This window comes from Lactuca saligna, chromosome 5 (assembly GCF_052625555.1).
Source record: "Lactuca saligna cultivar CGN05327 chromosome 5, ASM5262555v1, whole genome shotgun sequence".
NCBI classification, from domain to species: domain Eukaryota; kingdom Viridiplantae; phylum Streptophyta; class Magnoliopsida; order Asterales; family Asteraceae; genus Lactuca; species Lactuca saligna.
Window position 1 is genome coordinate 234,232,791 of NC_136421.1, and position 10,630 is coordinate 234,243,420.

Below are 10,630 nucleotides of genomic sequence, written 5' to 3' on the forward strand. Positions count from 1 at the left end.
AGCTACAAGTTGAACAAAAAAGATATGTTGGAGGAAGGGCAAATCAGTACCTTCCCTCGCAACTTGTGAACCATCTCTCTCTCTCTCTTTCTCTCTCTCTCTCTCTCTATCTCTCTCTTCCTACTTGTTTTTGGTTTTTGGTGCAGGTGAGTCATTGTGCATATGCATATAATGTAATTATGTGTTGTGGTGCAGGTGAGTCAGTATACAACATAAGGGGTTGAAAGAGCGAGAGATGGCCTCACAGAAGCATACGCCATTGTTGACATCATGGCTGCAAGCAATTAAAATCATTCATTTTATCTTTTTAAGTTTATTTACTGATATGATTTATTAATTTCCGAAATTGCCCTCAAGTACTGCAAGTCAGAGGTGTATACAGTTAACAATTGGATGGCATTTGGACAATTGTCATTCCTCTCATATGCTCTTAACATTGGCTGCATTCAAGAAATAACTTATTTACAATATCATTGTACTTTTGTTTTCTTAAATTCTCCTTATTACAAGTTTGAAAAATCTACCTAGTTATAGGTATGCCATTGAAATATAAAGCAACTTTCTCTATGATACCTGAGTAAATATTCATGTGATTGATTACTTGACATTTATATTTATTTCTTTTCTTGTATTAGGTACAAAGTACGATTTGGATTATAAATTTCCTAATAGATCAAGACAAAACTTCAAGTCAGGAAAAGATATGGAAGCCTTTCTTTTCTGTTTAACTTTTCTTCTGAAGATATGGAAGCCTTTCTTTTCTGATTAACTTTATATTCACCATTGTTAATTGATCTTTTAGATTGCAGCTTCCATGTCATCGTACTTCAGGTGTTTAGTTACTTTTTTTTCTATTCAATGAGAAATATTTTTTCACTGTTTGGTTTAATGGAAGATGAAATCAAGCTTTGCAATTCACTGATGAGGACTGGAAACAACTGAATGACATTAGTTATTGGATACAAGGAAGATGACCAGGGGGTGTACTTCACATGAAACATAATTATGCTCCAAAACTTACAGAAGCTCATGAGTTTGTTGCTGAGTTATCATGTCATGTGAATCAGAGGAATCAAAGACAAACTGTTGCAGGGGGGCATTAATTTATCGGTAAACACTTTTGGCTCTGTTTGATTGATAACTATTTCTATATAGTAAATGTTAACCTTGGTCTTTGTGTTTTTTGTTCATAGATTACAAACACCAATTTCTTTCAAACAACAGAAGATCTAGAGTTTAATTGGGTGATTGAAGGTGATGGATGTAATCTTGATTCTGGAACTCTCAGTCTACCAACATTAGAGTTTAATTGGGTGATTGAAGGTGATTTTGGTTCTTGAAACGAGACTCAAGATATCATATTTTGGCATGGCTAGAAGCTTTGGAGGAAACGAGACTCAAGCAAAAGTAAACACACAAAGAGTTGTTGGCACATAGTAAGCTAGATGATGCAATTGTATATAAAAGAGTTCATTTTTTTATAACATTTACTCACTTTCGGAATAATTATTTGTATTTAACATATTAGTGAAATGAATTATCTTTGTTATTTATGGTATTTTATTTTGTATTATGAGATTTTTAATGTATTATTTAATTTGAAAATTAGTAAATGTATAAATAATATTTTTTTTAAACATTTAAAATTATGACACGCAAAAATGTGTGTCATCTTCATTTATGACATGGCCTTTCTTGACAGGGGCTTTCTTGATACGCATTGCGTGTCATTAACACGCGCGTCGTAAGGTAACGAAACGCGAATGTGTGTCGTCTTCTTTTATGACAGGGCCTTCCTTGATACACATTGTGTGTCGTAAACGCGCGTTGTAATTGCGCGTCGTAAATGAGCGTCGTAAATGCGTGTCGTCTCTCTTTATGACAGGGCCTTCCTTGACGCGCATTTGCGCATCGTCTGAGCCTTTTACGACGCGCAATGAGCGTCGTAAAAGGCTGTTTTTCTAGTAGTATTCTTCATCCTTGTGTGTTTTTGTCTTTGTAAAGTTCTTGGTGGTGTTTAGAAGCTTGAAAGAAGGAAGAAGAAGTTGAAGAAGAAGAACTTGAGTATCTTGAGCTCAAAGATCCGAGATTACATCACCATTTGGCACTCATTTGAGGTAAAAAGCTATAAACTTGCCTCATAAATGCTTAGATCCATGTTAATGGAGTTTTCGACCTTCTTAGGTCCCAAGAATGGATTTTTATGGTTCAACTTCGTTCTTAGGCTTAGGGTTGCCACCCTTAGTGCTAAATGTGTCCCAATATCTAGGTTCCATCTTTAAGGTCCTTTTGTGACCATGCATGAGTTCTAGCCAGTTCTATGGAAGTTAGTTGTTATATTCCAAGTTTGGGTACACTTGGCGGGTTGCAAGCCACCAAGTAAACGACTTTATGAGTTAAGACATGTTAAAAGACTCAGATCTGTAAATTGGGCTTAATGTATTAACGAAGTTTATTGCTTAACAGGGAAGTATGTTGGGCATACAAGCCAGCGCACACAGCGTACTAGCCATGCAGTCTATATGCTTACCTTATAAAGGAGTACGCCCTACGTACTCACTGATTTGGGCTTCACGACATTTGGGCCTCAGTTTGGGCCAATCTTTGGACTTCTTAGCTTTTGGGTCTTAGTGGTCCATCAGGAGTCAGTTAATGGGCCAAGGAAATTTTGGGGCTAAAGGGAAGGCCCATTTGAGGAGTTGGGCCCAATTTAGAAAACTCGGCCACTAGTGGGCCATTAGTGGGCTTGGAAAGATTAGATGAAATTGGGCCTAGGTTATGGTCCAAATTAGACCAGGGGTAAAACGAACATTTTACCCTAAGAAGGATTATAGGATTTTGACTAAGTATTGTTGTGATAATGATAGTCGGGGAATCGTTGAAGTAGCCGTTAGAGATTCCTTACCGAGAGATTTCGCAGTCCGCTTTCGAGGTGAGTTTTTCTTCAGTAGGAACGGGTCGAAGGCACCAATGCCGACCCGTTTACGTATGTTAGCATATTTTGGACCAAGGTCCGATGTTGGGCAGTACCCAATGTAGTTCTATATGTTTTTCGGACTTCGGTCCGACGTCGACGAAATCCTGAAGAATTTTTGTATGCTTGATGTCTTCGTGTTTCTTGCATGTGCTTGTTTATATGTTCCGGACTTCGGTCTGATGTCGGGAACTACCCGAGGAATGTTCATATGTTTATGTTATATGCTTCCGGATTTCGGTCCAATGTCGGGTGTGCCCCGCGGAATGTTTATATGTTTAAGTTAAGTGATTATGTTTATATATATATATATATATATATATATATATATATATATATATATATGTGTGTGTGTGTGTGTGTGTGTGTGTTGATATGTTTATATGTATATCGGATTTCAGTCTGATGTTGGGTGGGGACCAATGCTGGATCTCGGTCCAATGTCGGGCAGGGACCACTGTCGAACTTCGGTCCGATGTCGAGCGGGGCTCGATGTAGCGGGCAAGGCCCAATGTTATGTTATTACGTGATTATGTGATTATGAGTATGGTATGTGGTAGTTTAGGGAGACTCACTAAGCTTTGTGCTTCTAGTTTTCAGTTTTGGTTTCAGATACTTCTGGTAGCAAGGGGAAGAGCTTGGAATGAATGGTGCACACACCATGAATTTAGCATGGGATGTTTTTACTCTAGTATGTTGACATGTGTTTTGATATGATACTCTGATTTGATATGATGACTTATGTTTTTGGATAGAATGATATGATAACTATGATTTATTTAATAATTAAAAATGAAACTTTTGGACCGTATTTTTGGGATGTTACAATTATTTCTTTTCCTAGTTTATTTTAGCTCATTCCATCTCATTTTAGTTATTATTCATGCATATTTTCTCTTTTTATTATTTTCATCTTTATCAGGTACTTTCTAGTCTTTTTAGCTTAATTGTAGGATATTTTTTCGAAAACTATTTAGCATGGAGAATTATGGGACCTTGAATGCGGGAAGCTTGTCGTACTCGTGGGCAAAGCTATGGAACTCATGGACTTGGATTGAAAAGGAATAAGATAATCAATGTTGGTTTAAAAAAGAAGATGGAACGAGAATGGTCTTCACTTTGAATGAAGAACGATGATGAGGAAAATACGAGCTTTGAAAGATAAAAGGAGCAATGGACCATCTTGGAAGAGTTTAGAAGGCATATGTGGGCCATCAAGAACCTTGCATTGGGTTGGATCAAGATTTGAAGCATTGGAGACATAGAACCATTTAAAGATGGGCTAAATTGGCCCAATCAACACTCACACGCCGTCCATGTGGATTCACAAACCGCTCGCATGGATCGTGTAGTGAAGGATCCGGATTTTAGCCTTTTACCTCTATTTCGGGAAAGTTGGTGGTATGCTTTTGGGCATCTTTTTCAACCAAATTTTAAACCCTTTGACTACACTTTTGGGAGGCAAGGTAGGAAGATCTCTTAAAGAAAACCCATATACTTTTGCTCTCAAGAAGACTTGAAGATTTGGGGAATTTTTCATCTTTGATCTCGATCAATGTTTGGTATTTCTAAACTATCTTGATTTTCTTTAATCTTAACCATGTTAGGCTAAGTTTATGTTTGGTTGATGTTGGTTTCACCCATGGATGATAAGTTATTTTGATGATTCTTATGAACTTGTGTTTGAAATTTATGGAAATGTTTTCTAGTTGAACATCTTCTTATGTTTGTTTGTCTTTGATCATGAGCATGGATAATTAGTATTTATTTTTTTGATTAATTTTTTTGTTGAAGTAATGGACCCTCAAATTATTAAGCAACAAATGGTTGATGTGTTTGTTTTCATTGTACTTAAGCCATGGAAATATTTCCTCTATAATTATAATGTAAGCATTTGATTATCTTTTGGACATAGTAACTCATAAAACTTAATGCTAGTTGACTTTCACAAAATTACATGCTTCATTAGTTTTTTGACTTCGATTAAGGAAATGTGCTATGAGATCTTCTAACCATTTTAATAACAAATAATATTTGATGTGATTTATGCTTATGAATTGTTATAGTCGAGTAAAATAAAATCACAAGTGTGGCACCATTTTGTCTAATGATAAGTTAGCTAAGAAATCCATGTGGTGCATTCTGGTGGGTATTATGCAAAACATATTAATCATATGTTTACATGCAACCCAAAAAATTGATCTATGTTTTCTCTAATTGAACATAGAACTTGAACAAAAAAATAGAAAAGCCCTACTAGAATATTTTCAAAATACACAATTACGGTTAGAAGAATCATACCTTGATTGTTATATAGTAATAACAATGCAAATCCTTCTATTTCTAAAGCCTTGAGAGCAAGCATCGCAAATGACATGCCTCTAGTAGTTCGCGCCCAATGCTAGTAATGGAAGATGATTGAGAAGGAAGAGAGGCTCAAATTTTTGGACAGCTCTTCAAAGTAACGAGTGTCAGAAAATTTTAGGGTTGAGGCTGTTTATATAGTGCAGTCAAGAAACAATAGATAAACCCTAATCCAAGATAATCTTAAACCGGGTAATTATCCACTTTCATGTTTATCCACCAACAACTATTCTAGAAACCCTAAGGCCTATGGAAACTGTCCAACCCTATGGAGGGTTCTAGATTGCCTTTTGCTTAACTATTGAACAATTGCACTTTAGTCCCTGCACTTTTAATTAATCCTTTTAATCCCAAAATTAATTCCAATTACTTTCTTATTAAATATTACTATTTCTAACTAATATATTATTTTCATAATATATTAACAAATCATTTGTTTCAATTTATTCATCAAATAATGAATCAACCCCTTTATCCAAAATCATACAATCTAGTTGCTAGTCTTCAGGGAAACCCAAAAGGACTGTGCTACTATCAATTTAAGTATATACCAATTATAGTTATGGGCTTAGACACCTAATCCAACCATATTCCACTTGGATAAGTCTAATAACTATAGTTTCCTGTATAACTTCCAAACTGATTAGCAAATTTTAGCTCTTAAAAGCCGCTAACGAACTCTGATACAGTCAGATACATGTCCTAAGATAAGTGATCATATAATCCTCCGTACTGCAAGATATCATGTGGACATGAGACATGGAATAGATTTAATCTCATTTCCAACACTTTGTTTCCCAATTTATGATTTGTAATGAAAAAGAACTACTAATCAAACACATCAATCTAGTCGTGGTCGGGCTCGTTAGTATAAGTCAACACCAAATCATCAAAGGGCCCAAAGATATCGCTTTTCCCCCTAAGGATAAAAAGGAATAGATAAATTTTGACTTATATGCTTGTACTATTTACTCATCAAAACATACACAACAATACATTTTATAATATCAAGTTACTGGTGTGTTTACGTATCATCAATGTACAACCAACTCGTAAACAACGGCTCATATATCTCTGCATAAATATTATAGATATTATCATCTCAAAATTACTCATGATAAATTCCATGAAGTAATTCTCTGAGCGTGGGTTAATTCAATATGTAAATTCTCTATTTCAAAGTACTCAGGAATATTGCAGCAATACCATTGCTATGTCTAAAACCCTTTAGACAATCTATAATTCAATTCATGACATTATTGATTCACTACTTACTTCCAAAAGTATGATCGACTGTGGAGTTTGAATAATCCAATTATTCTGGAAGTAAAACATCCAAAATGAAACACAAAATAAACAATTGAAAAAAGGTAGTAATCCAACCCATAAATAAATCTCCATTACTAAATCACAAAAATTCAATTACATTTATTTCGTTACAATTCTCGAAACTAACTATCTAACTACTAAAACTAACATCATCATTCAGACCAATGCTCCTAGCATGTTGAACACACTTGACCCTACTCGGACCCTTTGTGAGGGGATATGCAGGATTCTCTTCGGACGATACGCTCTTCACGATGAGGTGACCTTCTTCTATTCTGTCTCTAATGAAATGGTATTTTCTGTCGATGTGCCTTGATCTGCCGTGATCTCTTGGTTCCTTTGTTAAGGCAATTGCCCCTTCATTATCACAGAAGATCTCCATTGGCTCCTTGATGGCTAGAACAACTCCAAAATCTCCGATGAAGTCCTTCAACCAAATAGCCTCCTTTGATGCTTCGCTTGCCGATATGTACTCTGATTCGCAAGTAGAATCAGCCACCGTCTCCTATTTGGAACTTTTCAAGGTAACTGCTCCTCTATTAAGGGTAAACACCCAGCCATATTGAGAAAGAAAGTTATCTTTGTCTATCTTAAAGTCAGCATCACTATACCCAATTACTCTGAGGTTATGACTTCCACCAAGCACAAGGACCCAGTCCTTAGTTCTTCGCAGATACTTAAGAATATTCTTAACTGCTATCCAGTGAGATCTACCTGGATTTCCTTGATAACGATTGACCAAGCTCAAAGCAAAATCCACATCAGGGAGAGTACATGTCATAACATACTTGATACATCCAACGGCGGAAGCTCTATCTCTGCATCAGTACTCGGGCTCAGTCTTACTTAGTTTGGTATTACTATGTATAAGCGGTTCTCCTTTCTTGGAATTCTCCATACTAAAATGCTTTAGTACCTTTTCCAAGTATGTACTTTGACTAAGTCCAATTAGGCTTTTACTCCTGTCTCTCAAAATCCTTTTCCCCAAAATGTAAGCAGCCTCTCCCAGAGCCTTCATAGCGAATGTAACACCGATAAAAGTCAAGCCAATTTAAAACTTTTAAAATCATTTAAACCCATTCAATTTTTTACAATTAGTTTTCAAAATAGTTTAAACATCAGAGTTCCCAGAAATCATAATCATCGATCGAGGAAGTGTACGGTCACGCCTTCACCTTCCCGCGGCCATCCACTGAACCTGAAACAATAAACTGAACCTGTAAGCCTAAAAGCTTAGTGATTTACCCCCAAAATACTAATGCCACACAGATAACCATATCATATAAACATATAAGCAATAGAACAACCATGCATCTTCAGTTTACAGTGTGACTGGTCCTCCCACACTGGGCCTTCAGTTCACCTGGTCCACTCTCTGAGTCTACAGTATGTTGGACCGCCTGCATCGGGCCTTCAGTCTATCCGGCCCACTCTCTAAGCCTCAACACGTCTGGACCGCCCTCTCGGGGCCTTCATCCTATCCAGACCGCTCGCTGGGCCTTCGGCCTGACTATGTGCCCTCCTAGGCCTGAAGTCTATCCGGTCCGCCCTGGGTATGTTGGCTTACATCATGAAGTAGGACCCGCCTCAACCCAACCCCCATACCAATCAAACAATCATGTGCACATAAATATCATATGCTAGCATATATATATATATATATATATATATATATATATATATATATATATGTATATATATATATAACAGGTAATCATACCAATCTAACAGATCGCTAACATAGCAACCATCCTATATCTAGGATACTGACCTAACCAGTCACTAACATAGCATCATTCTATATACCAGGATACCAACCTAAACCAAGTCACTCACATAATACCATCCTAACTACCAAGATACAGATCTAGCATATCAATAAACATATCAAGCAAATACCCAGATACAACTTTGATAAAGGGTCGGCCTTGGTGCCTTATACCCTATTGATATAGTGAGGATAACTCACCATGCAATACCGAACTGTAGAGATAAGATCAAACCCCCGAGTCACAGTCCTGAAATCCACCACCTATAACCACCATAGACCCAAGTTCTTAAATTCCCGAATTACTAAAGTACCCTTAGGAATCAAACTTGTCAACCCATGGTAAAAGTCAAAGTCAATGGTCAAGGTCAACAGTCCATGTTGACCTCAACTCGTCAAGTACCCTCAGCTACTCGCCGAGTTCCTTGCATAGAGTCACTAGAGCGACTTGTCGAGTTCCTACGGTTTGCGGTTGTAAACTCCTTGGCTTACTCGTCAACTCTCCCTTGCAACTCTCCTAGTTCATACATGTCTAAGGGTTGGGAAAACCCTAGCCGACTCGCCGAGTTGCTCATCTGGCTCACCAAGCCCACAACAATCTTCATCGGACTCGCCGAGTTGACCATCCAACTCACCGAGTCCCTTTGGTCCTTCATCTATACAAAGGCTTTTTAAGCCATGCTAAGGTTCCAAATTGTTGATCCAGCTTCCTAAGGCATGTTTATCACGTAAAGTTGCAAACTTTACGTGCATGCAAAGCTCTAATGTCTTAAAATGAAAAAAAAATCTTATAAAGAATTCTCACACTTGAGGGAAGGTTCATGCTTGTCAAAGCTAACAACTTTATGGACCTAGAGACTAAAGAGAGCTCAAATATGAAGTTTCAACTTTAGATCTTAACTCAAACACAAGAAAAGCTTCCTAAAATCCACCCAAATGAGATCTAAGATGAAATGAGGTCAAGATAACAGCTTAATACCTTCAAAAGGGTTCCAATTGAAGTAAAACTCTGTTTCCAACGAGTTCCTTTCTTCTAATCACTTGTTCCCCAAGCTTTTCTCACCAAAATCCCTCTTCAAATCTTAAACACACACCAATGTAGCATACACACGGATTAGGGTTATAGAATGTCAAGAGGTTGTAAAGGGGAGCATGGGGAGGCCAATGATCCTTTAAATAGGGTGCAAAACCACGGAATTAGGTTTATCATACTCCAGCTCCTACTCGTCAAGTACCTTCTTGGACTTGGCAAGTAGGTCACTTAAACACGTGGACCAACCCGTTGCTACTCAGCGAGTCAGACAACCAACTCGTCGAGTAGACCTTGAAATCATGAGAATTTATAACCATAAATTGATACTCAGGAAATTGATGCGTTACAATTCTCCCCCACTTGAACTAGACTTCGTTCTCAAAGTTTGTTGCGGTGAACATCCTCGGATAGTGCTCCCTCATCTCTACTTTCGGCTCCCATTTCCACTCGGACCCTCTATTGTAACGTCCATAAAAATTCCAACCAATTTAAACTTTTCAAAAACAACCCAAATTCATAAGTTATTACAAAAAGGTTTTCAATACATTTATTATCAGAGTATTTCCCATAACCACATTATAAACACATAAATCATGAGGAGCGGTACGATCACGCCTTTGCCTTGCCACAGTCTCCTGAAGTACCTGAAACATTTAAACCAAAACTGTAAGCCCGAAAGCTTAGTGAGATACCCCCAAAATACCAACCACATATACCATACACATAACATGTCGTATCATAACAGAACATAGAACAGCCATGCACTTCGGGTCTACTGTGTGACTGGTCCGCCGCACCGGGCCTTCAGTCCACCTAGTCCACCCTTCGAGTCTAGCCATATCCATCGAGTATGCAGTGTGGTTGGTCCGCCCGTACCGGGCCTTCAACCCACCTGGTCCACTCTCTAAGTCTACAGTATGACTGCTCCGCCCGCACCGTGCCTTCAGTCGGCCTGGTCCACTCTCCGAGCCTCGACACGTCTGGTCCGCCCTCGTGGGGCCTACAGCCTATCCGGACCGCTCGTTGGGCCTTCGGGATAACCGGTCTGCCCTGGGTATGTTGGCCTACAGCACAAAGCAGGACCCGCCTCAACCCAACCCCCATCCAACAAGCATGTTCACATAAATATACAATCATATAACAATTCACATCCAAACAAACC